Here is a 19,048-nt window from a genome sequence, read left to right as displayed (position 1 = left end):
TTGAATGAGTCAGCAATTAAAAAAAATTACTCATATGTAATCAATGATTTTTGACATACATATATATACATGTAAATAGCATATGAAATGCCATTTAACATCATCCTTTGTCAGTTTTATATATATCATTGTTTCCTTTCAGTTTGTGCATGCTGTGTGTGTGTGTTTTACATTTGAGTGGAATTCTGAAATCACAAACCCTTGACATTGTGATGATGTTTTTTTTTTTTAAAAATATAAACGGCTTAATATTTGTTTGTTAAATGTTGTATTAGTTTGCTCCGTTACCTTCAACACCTTCAGATACATGTATTATAAAGCCAAATCACAGCTAGCTGCATATTTGTTATACATGTTATAAGGGGATTTATAATTTTTTTTTTTAAATATTGACAGCTTGCAGAATATAAATTGATAAGCATAAATGCAGTAGCTATTCACAATAACTAATTATGGCACAATAAAAATAATCCTAATAAAATAAAATTTGTCAAATGATATGATTTCAAAATCATTTATGAATTTATGAACAAAAATCATGAACATTCATGCATGAATGAACAAATTTTAAAAAAAATCATGATCGAATTATAAATACCAATTAATGCCTAAATCATAATAGATTATTCAATTAACATTTCAAAAGTTGCCAACAGAAAACAAGATGTGTTTGTGAAACACTGATGCCCCTTGTATTGCAGCTTCTAGTGAAAGTAAAAGTTTCTTAAGTTGAACTCAAAGGTCAAGGCCAAAAGATCAAGAATATTTTGTAAAAGAAAGAAAGAATTTGTCTAAATACCTGTGAAATATGAAACCAAAGCACCAAAGGTTCAAAAATTAGAGCCATGGATTTTTTGTTTAAGTTGGTTAAATTCCAAGGTCAAAGTCAATGGGTAAAATCTAATGGTATCCAAGTTCTTGTAACATGTACAAGAAATATACATTTGAAACATGAAAGCCAAATGTTCAAAAGTTATGGCCATGGTAAATGTTTTTCAAAGTGGGCCAAACTCTTGGGTCAAGGTAAATGAGTCAAAAATCTTTGTACCAAAGACAAGGTCTTGTCACACTAAATACACATGGGAAGTATGAAATCCCAAGCACTAACTGTTCAAAAGTCACGGCCAAGGATAGAGGTAGGCATTTTCTTTGCAAAAGTGGGTCAAATCTCAAGGTCAAGGGCATGATGTCCAATATATTGGTACCCAAAGAAAGGTCTTATCACAAGGAATACACATATGGAGTATGAATGTTTTACTCTGTAGCCCCAACCAATCAAAATTTATGGGTAAGATTAAAGTTCTTGAGGACAAACAGACAGGGCAAAAGCTATTTACCCCACCTCTGTTGATTTTTTCGTGAAATCTTGTCTTACGATTGGTTAAAGTCTGTCACGTGAAGGAGGTGGATTACTTATCCCGGTCAGTTGTAAATCTATACCCGGTCGATGTATTACGTAACAAACATAACGTGACGTCATAATTAGCACAGTATAAGCATGATGAAGCATTTAGCAGAGAAAATCATTTATAAACCACTGATAAAACATAAATGTTTCATCGATATCGGTGGGGTAAATTCGTTACATAGTCTTTTAGTGACAGGGTATGGGATTATACCTGGTTACTAAATTTCATACCTGACTCGGCTCCGCCTCGCCAGGTATGAAATTTACTAACCAGGTATCATCCCATACCCTGTCACTAAAAGACTATGTAACTAATAATACCCCCACATCTTCATTTACAGGGGAAAATAACAGTTTCTATTAAATAAAAAAAAAAAAGTATCACAATTAAATGACTGGAATTATACATGCACTATCTATCGAGATATGAGACAGTGATCAAACTATTAAAAAAGGATAGCATTTTCTTATCTAAATCAACATTTATCTTTAAGCTAAAGGAATGTACTAGATTAATATTAAAAAAATATATATATTTTCATTATCAAAACTTTCCTCTACATAAATTTCTGATTTGCTTTGCCTTATATCTTCTCATTTTATCCACCACTGTTAACACTAATAAATAATTTATTAAAATCACACTAATCCTCAGTTTTCTCCCTTGAGTCCCTCCTCGATTTCTTTCATCAGCCGTAGAACCATTTCCTCTCTGTAAGGTAGAGCCACACACTGCACCCCACAGGACAGGCCCACTGTACCCCCCAGCATCATCTAGTACAGAAAAAAGTACTGTTAGTGTAGACTTAATAAAGAACAGTAAGGTAGAGCCACACACTGTGCACCCCACAAGACAGGCCCACAGTAACCCCCCAACCCCAACCCCCCCCTCCCACCCCAGTATCACAGTATCATCTGGTACAGAAAAAAATGCAGCAGTATGTGAAGACTTAATAGAGTACTCCACTACGAATAAATACAGACATCTTCAATGGTGATCATATACATGTATTGTTACATTTATGAATATTACAGGAAAATTGTGCTGAGGTGTGGACAGTACTTCATATATATTTTTCTATAAGAAATGGTGGTGGTCCGCATGGTGCAGTGGTTGGAGCCTTTGCTCTAGAGTAACAGAGTAAGGAGTTAATCCTTAACTTGTGAGTTCAAATCTAGTATGTGAAATAGAGACCTGTCCTTCAGATGAGACTTATAAACTGTGTCCTTATGTTGCAGTAGTTGTTCAAAGACTGTCAAGTACCAAAAGAGAACTACTTACCTTTTTAATGTTTTTCTCAAACATTGTTTTCTGAGGGTAATTAGCCATATCCTTAACATCCTGTTCTGTCACCTTGGTAACAGGAACAACACCAGCTGGATAATTTAGTAAGTTGTACATAGATGAGTATGATGTGCCACCTGCAAAATAATTTCCTCATACTGTAGATCACTTAATTTTCGCGACACTTTATTTTCGCGAGGTAGTCTTTGACTTTTATTTAGCGAAACAAAATTTTCACGAATTGTGGTCATTGCTCTATATAATCTTAAGGAATTCTATTATAAGCGAGAATGAAATTTTCGCGAGCATACTGTCTCGCGAAATTACACGAAAATAAAGTTCTCGCGAATAAAAAGTGATTTACAGTAGTTTTATAGATGCCAAGAAGCAGAGAATATTTCATGTATCTTCACCATATATGATAACTGAAGCCCACTACTAGTGCTAGAATCGCTTAACAATTCAACGGGCCATGGATTTCAAAATTTTGTTAATTGATTGGTTGATGTTCAAAAGTTAAGAAGAATTTTTAAAGATTGCATTACTTTTGATAGTTTTGGCCCCAACTTTAGGTACCAGGGTGGTAGGGACCATGAAATTCACAATATTTTTGTGTCATGTTGCCCATAGATGTACATTCTAAAATTATTAAAAATTCGCTAACGCAGTACAAGAGAAACTTAAAATGTTTGATTGACTGATTCAGATGATCTAAAAAAAAAACAAACCAAAATGTCCTAAGATTATCCATTCAATTCTTTTTTACTTGTTGATAGTCAATGAGGTGATATGTCAGCTTTTCCTGCAATTTCACTTACCAACTAAATCTTTAAAGGAATTGTGTGGAATAGCTGGAAAAGCAAACCCTGGACAGATAACCGCATCAATACCCTGAGATTTCCAGAGGGCCAAGGTTTCATCTTTATATTCCTGTTAACATAGAGAAAGGATAAAATTACCGTAACAGAATCATACTAAAAGGCATAGAAAAATGATTTTCATAAAACTTAATGATAAACTACATAAAAAAATAAATCAAAACCCTTGAGAAAAAGCTTATTATTCAGTTTACAGTTTGGTCTCATTATAACTAAGCAGATCTATAAAAGTATATGTACCACAATTGTTTATGCTTTAATTAAAACAGGATTGTGCATGTTAAATTGACATTAATTGAAAATACACAGAATTCAATAGAAATGATCTAAACTTACTTCAATATCAAGTGCATGGTTCCAATAATCATAAACAGACCTGTAAAAAAATAAAATTCAGCTGAGCATAAACATTTTTTTTTGTTATTTTATGGTATAAAACATTAGACATAATCTGCTAATAGCAAATATTTCTTCTCATGGGTTCAATTCTAAAAAAATAAACCATAATCTTAACTCCTAACACTTCCAGCATATCATTTTAAAGTTATATTACGAGGGGTGATCAAAAAGTTCGCGAACTAATTGCATAACTTTCTGAAAAGAAATGATATGGGGTTTCAGTGTTGAAAATAATTGAAAGTAGCCCTCTCCTGTTTTAATGCGCATCTGCAACCATTCTGCCCATGCGCGGATCACGTGATATAGGCGATCATGTGACATGCTCTTTAGCGTTCTGTCACAGAAGCTTAAATTTTTTTCAGACTCTTATATTTCTTACCATGCAAGTTATTTTTTGCAACAAAAACAGTCCATTTGTCAGAAATGGCCTAATCTCTGCAATAGTTTGGATGAATTATGATATCCTTTTATAGAATGAGCATGGTGACCATCAAAACACAAGTCCTCTGTCTTTTGAGTGCCATTTATTTCATGTGGATAAAGTATGGGTGCCTTCACTTTATCATATCTGATATGTTTAAAGTCTAACGTAAATGATATTTTAGGGATTGGATAATTATATTATTGTAAAGATATTCATCTATTTTTCTAACTGTAAGTTTGCGATCTTTCAGATCAAATTGCTTAACAAAGGACATGTCTCTCTCCCAGTTTGCTTACACCGGGCAACAGAACAAACATCATTTTTAGACATCTCCCTTCCTTCACTTAAACAATCAATCCAGTTAATGACAAAACTTCTGGCAAGTCTTTTGTCTTCATAAACCGTGTACAAATTATTATAAACTTCTACAAAGGAATTTCTAAGATATATGTTTAACTTTACAGCCCTTCGTTTCTCGAATACGACTGAGTCAATAATTTTTTGTCACAAGTGATCTACCTTATGACGTCATTTTCACATTGTGACTTCACAAACACGGGGCAAATCGTTCCATTACATATGTTATTTATAGAACATGTGTATGACTCTATGTGTGCCAAATTTCATTCTGATCTGAATTGCGGTATTGTAAATATAGAGATACATGTAGTTCGAGAACTTTTTGATCACCCCTCGTATCTACTTATATTTAAATACATGTATAATACCACATGAAGAATCATTTCAGGATATCAAAGTAGTAATTTGTTTTTTTTTTGTTTTTTTTTTTACCTTTGATCCTTCTATATATGTAAATGCATACAACTCAATTCTAAAATCATGACCTTGACCACATACAAAGTAATAAAAGTAAAGATCAAGGTTGAGAAGGTGAGAAACACAAACATGCACACACACAGAGAGGATGGCAGTGTACAAAACAGTAGTTGAAGGGGGCAGTTAAAGGGAGGAGAATAAGGCTTAAATGGAAATTTGTGACCTTTATTTGAAATAGGTGACTTACCCTATTCCTGATAAAGCTTTAATCATATAACCTGGCATGTCATCCTATAAAAAGAGACAGTACATGTAAAATATTAAGTCAAAAATCTAACAACCTCAACAAACTCTAGGGAGATTCTGCCTGGAATGTTTGAGTGGTATATGGTAAGAATTGACAAATATGCATATTGCAGTACTAAGAATTTGATTTTCTACTCCTTTTAGCTCAAAATATGATGCTTATATTAACATTATTTGTATCCAGTTTTTTATTTAACAAGGTTGTATGTAATATTTTCATGAATTTGAAATGACCATTTTTAAGAGCATGTGACAAGTCTCTCTTTCAATAAATATGCTAGGACTTCACATTTGAAGCACTTCAAATTATTGTCTATGTTTTACCAATTTATACCCACTCTAGCGATGGCAGCCTTTACCCATCCTAGCTATTCACTATCTTTTTGACTATCTGTAATCAGTATATACCTACCCTAGCAATGGCAGCCATTACCCATCCTATCACTTTCTTTATGGCCCCTGGCAGTGTGGAGGTGAAGAAAAACTGGCGAACTGTGGAATCATAGATATCATCCTCCCTAGAAAAGGGCAGAAAAATGCCTTTAATCTTTGATTTTCATGCACATTTAAGATTCCAGTAAAAAAAAAAAAGAAATCTTAGAGAGACTCAACTACTTTGACTATGGAATACTTTAACCACCTTATTGTTGTATATGAAATATTGAAATGTAATTTATATTCTGATTTCTGATATATTTTATACTGATAAGTCCTAAGGAAAAAAAAATCGAGTCTTAGCTGTAATGCTCTCAGTGTTTTTAGATTTTGAAATGAAATTTTGATTTTGATTTAGAAATGAAATTTGGTCTTCACACATTTTGACCTTCAGGCACATAGCTCCAGGCCACATATTTTATATTACTTGAAATATTTTTACAGTACTACATGTATACTCTTCAAAAAAAGAAACGCATAGGAGGAACAATGCCCTGAAAAATGTATGATAGTTTTGTCATACCTTTTATTTTTGTATGGATACGATGTATTTGAGTGAAATGCATGATTTTTTAATGCAATATTTAACTTTACAGCTATTCTACAAGTCTCACAGACAAAAAGACCTGATTTTGCAAAATTTCCCCCAAAATTTTGATCTCAATTTTCATTTGTTGAATTCCGATGCAATTCCTTCAGGTACAAAGGGGCTATCAAAAGCGGGGGTTCACACATTTTGAATCTGCACTGCAAAATGACTCTTCTTAAAAATGCTGCATCTGAATGTTGCGTAGTACAAACAGGAAAATGGGTGACCTTGACTTTCCAGGATGACCTTGCAATTCTACCATTGCAAGAGGTTTTAATGTTACACACAGAACATATCTAACCTATAAAACATAAACCATTAACATCGAACACCCAATGTTCGCAAAAAATATGGTAGACTACGTGTGACATCAGTAGCACAGCATCACTTCCGAGGATTACATAGATTGCATGAATGTAATGCAAGGACGTCATCTAAAGCATTAGCTATCCCTGAACTGCACAGATCATCTAACGAGACCGTTTTCAGTTGACTACGAATTATTGCAAGAGGATTATTCATGCCATTGTTCCGACCCCACAAGACCCCAAATATCAACTTCAAAGATCTCAGATCAATAGAGTATGACCATAGCATCACTGCTGAACATTTTGGTTAACCTACTAGTGCAGAATGTTTATCTGAAAGCCTCCTATAAGTTTAAGAGTGCTAATGCTTTGTAATGAATGTTAGACAGATAACTGCCTCAAGGACGTTAAAAAAGTTGGTGATGGTAGTGTAATGATATGGAAAACGGTATTATAAGAATGTAAGATTGATTTGGTTCGAATTAAATGGACTTTGATGGAAAAAGGTACTCGACACATGTTCTACCTACACATACCCATTCAATTTTGCAGCATCTTAGAGTCGTATTGCAATCTCGCAATACACAGCCACATATTGCTTGTTTGACACACCTATTCTTGCGAAGAAACAAAAATCTGTTTCAGCTACAGTCATCTAAATCGCTAGATTTAATCCAAATTAAGCAGCATTGGACAAAATGGATTGACATGATTTGCCAAAGACAATTGCATCCCCAGACTCTGCAACAGCTGACCAAAGTTCTACATTTGAAGTGGGAGAGTATTCCTATACAGTTTTTATTACACACATTTGCTTGCATTTGATGCCGTTTGTGGCTATCATTTGTGTCTAATGGGGGGCATACCATATATTGATCTTTAATGGTCTTAAACTGACTATAATTTTAAAATTGTTGAGTAATTATGATATTTAGATAGTATTCCTGTTGCTTACCACAATTCTGTTTTATCAATGCTTCATTTTACTAAATAATCTTTATGTTTAATGTGACACTAAAATTCTACTATGCGTTTCTTTTTTTGAAGAGTATAGTATACTTCAAATCGACATACATGCTGACTCGGTACGTTTTGGTGCCATCTGCTCCCACTGTGTCAAGAAACAGTTTAAACATTCGCCTGGCATCCAGAGGCTGCATCTGAATCATCTAAAGAAAAAAATCTAACATTCAGACAAGAGCTTAATCTCAAGCAAAGTTCAAATAAAAAACATTTTGATGTCTGAACAATAAAAGGGGAAGAAATAGTGAGGCAAGAAAGATATATTTATATTGCTGAATTTAGAGTAAAGCCCAAAGGAAAATTAATTAACATAAGAAGGTGACTGACACACATTATTCTGAAAAGCACACCAAGAATCAGAGATAGGAACTTGAGATATTTTCTGTGAGTTAATAAAATTCAAAGCTCACTGTTGTCAATACCGACCTTATGACCTTGACTTTCCAGGATAACCTTGGCCTTCTCCACAGCTCGGTGCATTGAGGGCACTGATGAAATGTAGCCATCATCCAGGTAAAATCCAATCCGGAGTGGAGCCTTATTACTGTATATCTAAAAGCGGAAGATAAAAAAGCTATCAATCTCATTAATACAGCAGACAAACAAATATATATATATTATTATAACAGTAACTTGATCCGAAGGGTCGTATCACATCGAGTCAACAGGCGCGGATCATCAGATCAAACGAGACACGAAGCGTCGAGTTTGATCTGATGATCTGCGCCTGTCAATGAGACGTGATACGCTCTTCGGATCAAGTTACTGTTATAAATGATAAATTTATTATATATCTTCTTATAACTAGCAAAACATAGCAAAATATCACTTTAGAGATCAATTTTTATTCATAAAACAAAGCATAATAACAAGGGACTTCTTAACGCGCAAGAAAAATAACGTCATGTTTTTGCGTACTACGTCATCAATTTCAGAGAATGGTAAACTAAAGTGTGGTGATCCGGAAAGTCGGATCAAGTTGTCACGTGATTGCATTAAATCTACAGTGATATTGAGTGATACACATTAGGTATATAATAATAACTGTGATCAGGCAAAATGATGCGTTAGTTTAAACACCAGGATGTGGGATCAAGTGCCTATGAGGAATAAGCATCCCCTGTCAATGGGTCACACACACTGTGGGGCCTATGCTTTTATCATGGTCACACACACTGTGGGGCCTATGCTTTTATCATGCAGAACTCCATATTAATTAAAGGGAAAGATAGACTAAGAGCCCTTTTTAGCCCCTGGTTTGGGACGTTTCGTGGAAAGGTGCATTAATTAGTTCATAATAAAAAATTTGTTGTCATCAATATCCCTGTAACTAAATGAGTATTTATTCCAAATCAATAGATACATGTACAAAGAAAATACAGAAATATTTTTGAAAATATCATCTTTCTTTTTTTTCTCATTTTCACTCAAATTGTCATTTTCATCTATTTCTTTTTTCCACAGTTGAAAAGTGTCTCAATTTTGAAGAAATTTCAAAAGATTGAAAAAAATTGATAAGAAGTTTGACAATGTCACCTTTTGATGGCCTCAATGTAAGCAATAAAAATGTTTCTTTTAAAGTTCTTGCAAACTGTCATAATTTATTTATCTTTGTTTTGATTTCCTTATCAAATAAGAAGCATATGCATTCTATTCAGAATTTAAAACATTTGCAGCTAAAACATGACACTCTTATTATAAGTTTAATTAAAAGTCATTCTTACCTCTTCTCTAAACTGTATTGGAGGGACTGTGGGGTCAAGGTCAAACATATACTGACATAAAAGTGCCCTCATCGCTATGACAACCCCATCAACATCTCTAGCTAGCACCCCAGCAGCTGACCTTACTGAAAAATATTCAATATCAATGAATCAAAAATATTTTGTTACTAAGCATTTTGGTTGATTTTAAAACATTGATACATGTACCTGTTAAATAAGTTAAATTACTAACCACTTTTCTTTGTGAGTTTTGTTTCTTTATGTCTTTTTTTTAAATCAGATTTCTCAAACTTATATTAGGTCCCACTGAGTTTGAGTTAACAATGTTTGACTGTATTTCAGATTTACCTAAAGTTTGGCCTTTTGTGAGCTTGTGAGTACCATTTGAACTGGAAGTAAAACAGAATTTTTTTTTTCTATAAATTATGAAATTTTCATATTTCTTTCATATATTGCTGCATGAGAGATAAATAATTAAATATTATTGAGGTTTTGTTTAGCATTACACATAAATTTCCCCAAGCATTAAAAAAATGAATCAAGAAATGTTTGATAAACATCTAAAGCCACTTTTCTTCTAAAACGTAAACTGGGATGCTAATGCTTTGGTTGAAGTTTAACCTCTTTTCAACTTCACTGAGGTGAGCTAACATTTATTTTTGTTATAAAAAGTCATTCTCTCTTTCTATAAAACTGGAATTATTGTTTGATAGTTTTTTTGCGATTTCCATTTGACAAAGAATTCACATGGTGGTTATCCCCCATCTAAAGTTTAAGAATTCACAAACACATGCCATACCTGCATTGTAGTACCTCTTTTTCATACCAAAGGTGATGCCATTTTATATCTGTATTCCCAAGATTCAACCCCCACCAAACATTTCAGCATTTACAGTACATGTACCTCCGGCCCTACCTGAGTCTTCCTACAGTGGGTTTGAGACCACAGATCCCACACATGTTGGCGGGTATCCTGATGCTTCAAAAACCGATGCACTATATGTCAGTCCCCAAGTTATTTTGAAATCCCTAAAATGGACCCTTTCACAGAAAATTCTAGGGCCCCCTCCAACGTTCATTGAAATCAAAAACCGATGACCCCCCAGGGCCTCGGTCCTCATCCAGAGGGTTAAGAGTCCTGCCGTATATTGGATTGGAACACTCAAAGGTCATCATGGTTTGTGGGACATTGGTACGAACAAAAGGCACTGCTCCCTGTTTCTTCAGAACCTGAAATAAAAATTTGTAAAATTTTGCATGGAAGTATATTTTTATTTCAATAAATTAATCACTAAATGTCATGAACATGTTTGTATATAAGTTTATTTCAATATGAAATAGTATTTTTTGTAACCATGGCAACATTTAAAATCAAAAACCGTGTCACCAATCACTAAAAATGATATACATTTACATGTGTAATGGTTTGGGCCGTGTGTGCCTGGATAGTTATATTGAAATACAGGGGTCCTGGAAAACTGTAGAAAGCCATACGTTTTAAAGGAATTTCCTGTTAGAGATTTGGTGCCATACCACCCCTGGAATTGCAGGTGAAAGTCCTGCCAAAATTAAAGAACTTGGGTTGTGTCTTCGAGGGCAAAGACAATTTAAGGAGGGAGGAATGTAATGGCTTGGGCCATGTATTGGCCTGGATAGTTATTGGTTCAGCACCAAAACTGTAGATAGAGTAGCGTTTTAAAGAAATTTCATAGAAAATTCTATTTTTAGTAACCTGTTACACATGTATCTGCATTAATCAAAAACCGATGCATATAGGTCTATGTATCAAAAGTTTACCATACCTGTGTGCCAAGATAATATTGAAATCAAAAAATGTAGCCAACTTAAAACCAAACCTTGACAATAACAGCATCTTCTGTCACTGGCTCACCTATACACTTCTGCATACCAGCAGTGCAGTCATAGCCCTGTTACATACAAAAAAATACTTACAGGTACATGTAATAGAAATAATAATTATAAAATTATCAATTATATTTCAACTATATGCACTCCCTGCAAATGTACATTGTTTGATTATATAACGCAGGCAGCACATGCATTTTTTGAAACAATACAAGACCCCTATACTATATTCCTTTATACAGACTAGTAATTTTATATGACGTTTGCTACAAAGTCTTGTACAATACCTTGATATGAAACAATGTAGTATAATCTTTCTTTTGTCTATGTACACCTGTGCTCTGATCTAAGTTACAAACACTTGTACAATACTTATATATACATGTACAAATACAATGTAGTATTAATATTAATCTTTCTTTTGTCTGTATACACCTGTGCTTTACCTTGATATAGTAGTTTTCTTTGATACTGACAGGAACCCCGTGGAGTGGCCCCTTCGTCCCTGACCTTTGATCCCTCTCTATGGCCATTTCCTGCATAATTACATAATTTAAAAAGATACATTAAAGATATCCTGATAAAACAAAGTAAGATTTAATTTTCTTCAAAAACATTTTTTCCAATACAGTCCAACTTCTTTATCTCATATCTGATTGCGCTGAGGAAAAACTTCAAGATATCCAAGGATTTGAGATATCAAGGGTAAAATACTTTAAGAATATGTGGTTGCAGGACTTCTAAATTAATTAACATATCTATGGTATTTGAGATATCAGTGTTCAAGATACCGAAGTTCAACTGTATATTTCATGTCACAAATAAACCATATTAATACATCTACATGTAGAGTAACAATGTGTAAATGTTTATTAGACTAAAAAATAATTAAAAAGTTCTCCTTCAAAATGAAATTATCTTTTGAGCAGAAATTTTCTCTCAATATTTGCAAATATTGATCATTATGCAGTTTCCACATGGAAAGTCTAAAAAAGAAAATATTCCGGACATATTTCACAATAAATATACATAGATACCTCATGACCTTAATTGGATAATAATATGAATATATGTATGTATTAAGGAATAAATATACTTCAATCAGATACAGAGTATTTCAATATAGAGATATTTTTTCACCATTCCTTAACTTGTCTGAGGGATTTTTTAAGTTCAATTAGTAGTAAATAATTTTTGTTTAGATTTATTTTGGTAAATTAACAAATGTAAATATACAGATATAAATATATGTATGTATTTTTTGATATTTTTCACAATTGGAATTGAAATATACATGTGTAATTTCTTAGGTTTTCCCTTTGCCTACGTCTTTTTTGTTATGCAGTTTTAGGCTACATGAAGTATTTCAATGAAAAACATAAACATGAATTTCAGCAACATATTTGGGGAACATCCGCAGTTTTATTTTATGACAAAATGGTTTATGAACTCGTTTATTATCTTATAACAGATCAAGTTTTTTACAACACTTAGTAGTAAATAATTTTTGTTTAGATTAATTTTGGTAAATTAAAAAATGTAAATATTTTGTGACATCACACACACATATATAGGACAAAAAGAACCCAGTTCCTTATTTGTTAGGTGAAAGATTAGTAGAGGGCTTTTTCACTGCAATGGATTTAAGAGTGAATCATTTTTATAAATGATATTATTTGATACTACCATCAAACATTTCTACATGAGTGTTAAAATTCTGGAAAAGAAAAGTAAAAACTTTGTGAAAACATTGAAAAGCATTAAAATCTAAGGTACCTTTTTCAAAGTCCAGGAAAGCTTAATAAATTCAGGCTATTAAAAGAATTCATTCTGCTTTATAATTTTAAAAATATACATGATATATGATGCATGTAGGTTAATAGTAGATTTACTGATCAGAATTATTTCACACACAAAACAAGGAAAACAACTAATAAAAAAAATGCAAAAGATTAGAGGATCTAATACATGTCATAAGCAGCTTGTATTAAAATAAGCAAATTAAGCTCTAATTAAAAAATATTGTAGTTCAGCAGTTCTAATAAAAGTAGCATTCATCAGCTAAACATGTATAATTCTGCATAAAATATCATATGCTTTTAACCATTATCATTCTCTCGTCTAAATATTCTATCCAAAATTGAAAGGCAATGAAAAGTATGCTACAAATTAAACTTATAAGAGTTCTCTCCCTTTGACATTCAGTATATGCCCTTAATGTACATGTATTACAAATAAAGGAAAAAAAATACAGATACAGACAACTTAAGGTCCTGACCTCTGCTTCCCAGATGGGCTCCACCACACAGTTAAGTCGTCGATTGACGTCGAGGGCGGCGGCCTGATAACACTCGTAGACGTCCACGGCCTTAAGCTCCCCTGATTGGAGCTTCTCAATGAGCTCCGTGATTGACAGCCTCGTTATGGCATCCTTCTTCTCCTGGGTTATCTGTGTAGAAGGAGAAATCATTTAAATGTGAGGGGAAAAATATCAGTTTTTAAACCTGTAGAGAATAACTTAAAGATAAATACATGGATTATTTGTTTGTGAGGGAAAAAAATCAACTTTAAAAAAAATCTGAAGAGACAGAAAAAAATCATAATTCTGTGAAGGAAAATAAATTAACTAAAAAAAAATTGTAGACACAAAAATCTTTTTTGCAAGGAAAAAATCAGATGAGTTTGAAAAAAATCTGTACAGAAAAAATATGACTCATCTTTATAAATCTTTCAGAATTCCATTGTTATTTTACCTTTGAATTTTTCTTAATGAAGTTTGATATATTTTATTTTCAAAGAAGTACTATTTTCCACGTTATTAATTTATGTTTAAAATTTGATGTATTAAATATACATGTAGTGAATTACAAATCCGCATTTTCTAGTAACAGAAATTTGATCAAATTATGACCCCGGAAAAAACTTATACAAATTATTATTTTAATCATTAGTGAAACTCGTACATGCATATAAGTAACTGATTTGTTCAAATATGAAATTATCAAATTAATTTCAAAATGTAATAGTACATAATCAATATAGTGAAATATTTGAATTGGATATAATTCTTGCATGGCTATAAGGTACATTATATATAAATTAGTTACAAAATTTAAAATACTGTATGCATGATTTCTTCATAATCATGATTAATAATGTTGAATACATACTGCTGCACCTGATATTTCAATAATAGTTTTACTTATTGTAGTGTTTTAACTATACATTTAGTTGAATAAGTTTCTTTATGTTTTTGATTATAAATATACTGTACATTGTCAAAAGAAATCAACCATACTACAAGAAATTACAATAAGAGACTTTATTATTTTAGTTTATTGGTGAATGTTTGGAATCATACATACTAGTACATCATGAGAATTTAACCAGTCCTGTTTCTTGAAAATAAATTCCCTTAATTCTATTAGATAATTAAAAAAAATTAAAATGATTGTACTTAATAAACGGTTTGATATTTCATAAACAGTCTCAATAAAAAAAATATTCATTATGTAAAATACATGAAAGATATTGGACAAACTAGGTTACCAATTAAGAACCTTCTCTTTGAGAATTCAAGAAAAAAAAAATTCTACCCCTTTTTGATTCAGATGTTCTGCTAACTTTTCACATGCTGCTACGCATTCTTCCCTCTTGGCCCTGACCTTTGACTTTGCCCTATAATATTTGTAGATGGCGTGCGAAGCTTTCACAGTTACAAGACTCACAAAAACTACAGAGATATTTCTCGGAGTGATCCATTCCAGACTTATGTCCAATCTTTTCAATCTATCCATGGCTCAGCTTCCTGTAAAATAAATCTGACACTAATAATTATGCAGTATATACTATAAATCACTTTTTAATCACAAGAATTTTATTGTTGGCTATTGGGAAAGACTCTCTGCTTACGCAAGTCATGCATTCACAACTAGTCTCTGTTAGGGCTGCAGGTTTTTTTTCTTTTTTGCTTATGTGTGATATCTCACATATTGACACATTAATAAAGACAAGACATTCATATTCACTCTCCATATAAACTGCCAATATAAATTTGGCATCAAATGGGCATCCCGAACTGATTTTATCTGCAGGTATATTATATGTATTTTTTTACAGCAGAAACTCAACCTGGCTGTCTAGCAATAAAAAACAAAGTTGATCAACAAGATATAAAGGGAAATTTTGCTAGATGATATAATGATGGACATACCTCTTCATATCTAAGGTAAATGTTTACTGATCGAGGCAACATATTTCATCTACAAATGTCAATGGGTCGCTGTGTCATTGGGCTGAGATGTCTGACATTCAAATACCGTAAATCTGGAAATTTTTGCTGTAGATAAATTTTTAGCAAATTTGCATTCGCAAAAATATTTTTCTTAAAAATAAATTACCAATAAGAAAATGTCAACAAAGCAGTGGTCATTCGCAAAATTTTGAAACGTAAAAATTAATCAACAGCATTTTGACCCGAATTCGCAAAATAAAATCGACGTAAAATTTCCAGATTTACGGTAGTCATTAATGCTACAATCAATCTATTTGGTTAAAAAAAGCACCAGCTGAATAATATTAAACACAGCTTAGCAGGAAAAAAAATCCACCAGCTGCAATTTACATCTTTATCTATCTATCTATCTATCTCAAACTGAGTGCTCTGATCATGCTGATAAAGTAAATAGGTCAGTCCAGCTACCAGTCACAAAAATCAATCCAAATTATTATTATTTTTAAAGGCCTGTACTGAAGTTTCGTATTTTGTGGCCCAATGGTTTTTGAAGAAGTTTTTTGAAAGACGAAAAGTGAAAGCCTGACCACTTCTCTTAAAGTGAATCGTGTACATCCAGTTGAGCTAAATCATAAGTATTGCATGTAAATCAAACTTGTCAAATGCACCAAGATGGTAGGGGTGGGACGATACACAGATCTTGCGATACGATACGTATCTCGATATATTAGTACGATACGATACGTATCTCGATATAATGATAAATTATAAATTTATTTTTAAAAAATTGTTATTTATTTCTGTTTTTTGTTTTGACATTAAATCAACATGATAAATTATAAAACTTTTCAAAAGAGTAAGTATTTTATTTCATTTTTGGCCTTGACATTAAATCAAATAATTCTACATCAAATCATGTGTGCTTTGAAATAAATACTTGAAGTTCATTAATATCATTCAATAAAACTTTACAAAAACAATAATACATGTACATAGTATTATTACCGAATTTCTGTTAAACAAGTTGTTTACAAATACTTGCGTAGATCATCAAAGTACACTGACTAAAAATTCACTTAAAAATCATCACATTAACATTATTATCAATTGCTGAAAGTCTGTAGCAAAGTTGCGATTACCAAAAAAGTACGAGATGGACTAACAATTAATAATATCAAATGTTCTGGAAACGATAATTTCTGTGTATAGCACGCTTTAAATACTGGACTTTTCTTGTCCAATCTTCCGAGGCTGCTTAAAAGTGAAAACGTTGTACCTATAATCATTGTCTGATTAGTTCTACAGTGTATTTTCAACATCAACATCATCTCTTCGCTTCGTACAAGCCGCCATTTTCCAAGGACATGTACTTTCATTTTCAATTTTTTGATAGGTCGTTCGTGTATCGTTTCCTACCGATATTTGAATGCTTGTATCGTAAACGGTATCTTAGAGGAAAATATCGGTATGTATCGGTGTATCGGTATATCGTCCCACCCCTACAAGATGGTCTACTCCTTTTTAAAAAATAATCTTAAGCATGTTTAAGTGCAAATGTGAGATTAAAGTATAGAGACATTTCCAACTATTCAGCCAATCAGGTTAGGCCTAACGTATAAGTTTCAAGTTCAGGTGCAATCTCTACCTAGTCTCGTTCAACCAGACCCTCGGCTGTCTCCGTAAATCTCCGACCACCCAGAGGGTCTGGTAAAGATACGTATTATCGTTTGTGACGCCAAAACGATGCTAACCGAAATTCTGGTAAAGTTTTTGATTGGCTGAAAAGAACACACCTACAAGATTTAAACAAATACATGATAAATCAACAGAAAAATAACTTAAAGATGTGAAAGTTATATGTCTTAAAGTTAAAACCGTTAGAGAGGAATTGTTTACGATAATGCCCTTCAGTTATAGGTAAGCGTGTTTTATTATGTCTTGCAAATATTCTGTACGAAAGCAAAAGTGAAAGTAGTGTAGCCCTACCTGCGTAATAAACATTCCTTCGATTGATATTGTAATTTCTCATTTGGTATCCCTAATTAAAGACCAATTTATTAATATAAAGTCACAATCAAGCAGAAGAAACGTCTTGAACGTTTGATTACAAAAAGGATTTTTAAAATGAAAACAAGATAGCGCCCTCTGACGGTTACAAACGCTTACGTGATTCTTTACCAGACTCTCTGCTGGTCGGAGTTCACGGAGACAGCCGAGCGTCTGGTTGAACGAGACTAATCTCTACCCAGAGTTATCGTTCCACTTATTGTTGTAGCGAAGCGAAAGACAACTCTGGGTAGAGATTTGGTTCAGGTCATCAAAAGTGAAAGTACAAAGTCTATTTCATTTTGAACTTCACTAAAATTGCAATGCAATAAAAGTTATCTAGTTAAATTCAAAACCTCGGATAAAAATATACACTAACCTGCACATACATACATGGGGCAAATTGACCGTAGTAGACGCCTCATTGACATAAACACGTACTAATAAATAACACAAAATCGGAGCCGGAAAAGAAAGTACAAAGTAAAATTAGAACCTTCACTCCTTCGACCCACGTCCCGGAAATGATCTATTCAGCAGTGTTCAATGAACAGCCGGTGTGACAAACCTTTTTTCTTATCCATTATATGATTTCATAAGTATGTCGTGAAAGGGATGTATTTCATTGAAAAACACTCTTTAAAGGATGGATTAATGTCGACATAAGCATTATTTATTTTACATTTACGAGGAAATATTTGTGTTATAAGAGAACGCTTGTAGATCATAGGCGTTTGATTACAGAATGGTGTATTTTGTGTATTATGTGTTTTTCTGTGTGTCTGAATACTCTCATTAAAATAAAAAAAAAAATTCGCCGAAATAAACACGTTTTAAAATTTGTCATATTTACTGTATGTATAAAAAGAGTAAAAACACATAATACACAAAATACAGCATCATGTAACCAAGCGCCTATGATAAAACTAGCCTTTTGTAAAAAATCGTACTCTCTGATAGAGTGAATTTTTATAAAAGGCTAGTTTTAATTTAGCTTAAATTGAACAGTTTTGATAGTTGTATTGTTTTAGAAAGATTCATATTAACGTAGTATATTCAAAGAAGGAATTCATATTGGGATCATTTGAGAAATTAGACAAAACTAGGCCTAAATACTAGTAAAGTTGCGTTCCTTTCTGTCAACAAAGGTTCATCCAGGAAATAAATCATCATGCTTGTAAACAAAGGGAGTGGGAAACAAACTATAGATAATCATAGCTTGTGTTCGTCCTAATGGAGCTAACAACGGGGAGCACAACGAAGGTCAAGAGTCGAACACTCCCTTCTGTAAGAGAATCAATACATGCCCTAATGGCCTACTGTATGTATATGTAATTTATTAAAAC

General features: G+C 32.7%; 1 pseudogene; it reads right to left on the bottom strand.

The window, feature by feature from the left end:
• Nucleotides 1-1,960: 1,960 nt before the first annotated feature.
• Nucleotides 1,961-18,227, bottom strand: LOC134261642 (vitamin D3 hydroxylase-associated protein-like; annotated as a pseudogene).
• Nucleotides 18,228-19,048: the final 821 nt, after the last annotated feature.

Source organism: Saccostrea cucullata, unplaced genomic scaffold, assembly GCF_032062105.1.
Source record: "Saccostrea cucullata isolate Sc308-1 unplaced genomic scaffold, CSIRO_AGI_Scuc_v1 ctg356, whole genome shotgun sequence".
NCBI classification, from domain to species: domain Eukaryota; kingdom Metazoa; phylum Mollusca; class Bivalvia; order Ostreida; family Ostreidae; genus Saccostrea; species Saccostrea cuccullata.
This window is presented reverse-complemented; position numbering and strand designations above follow the sequence as displayed.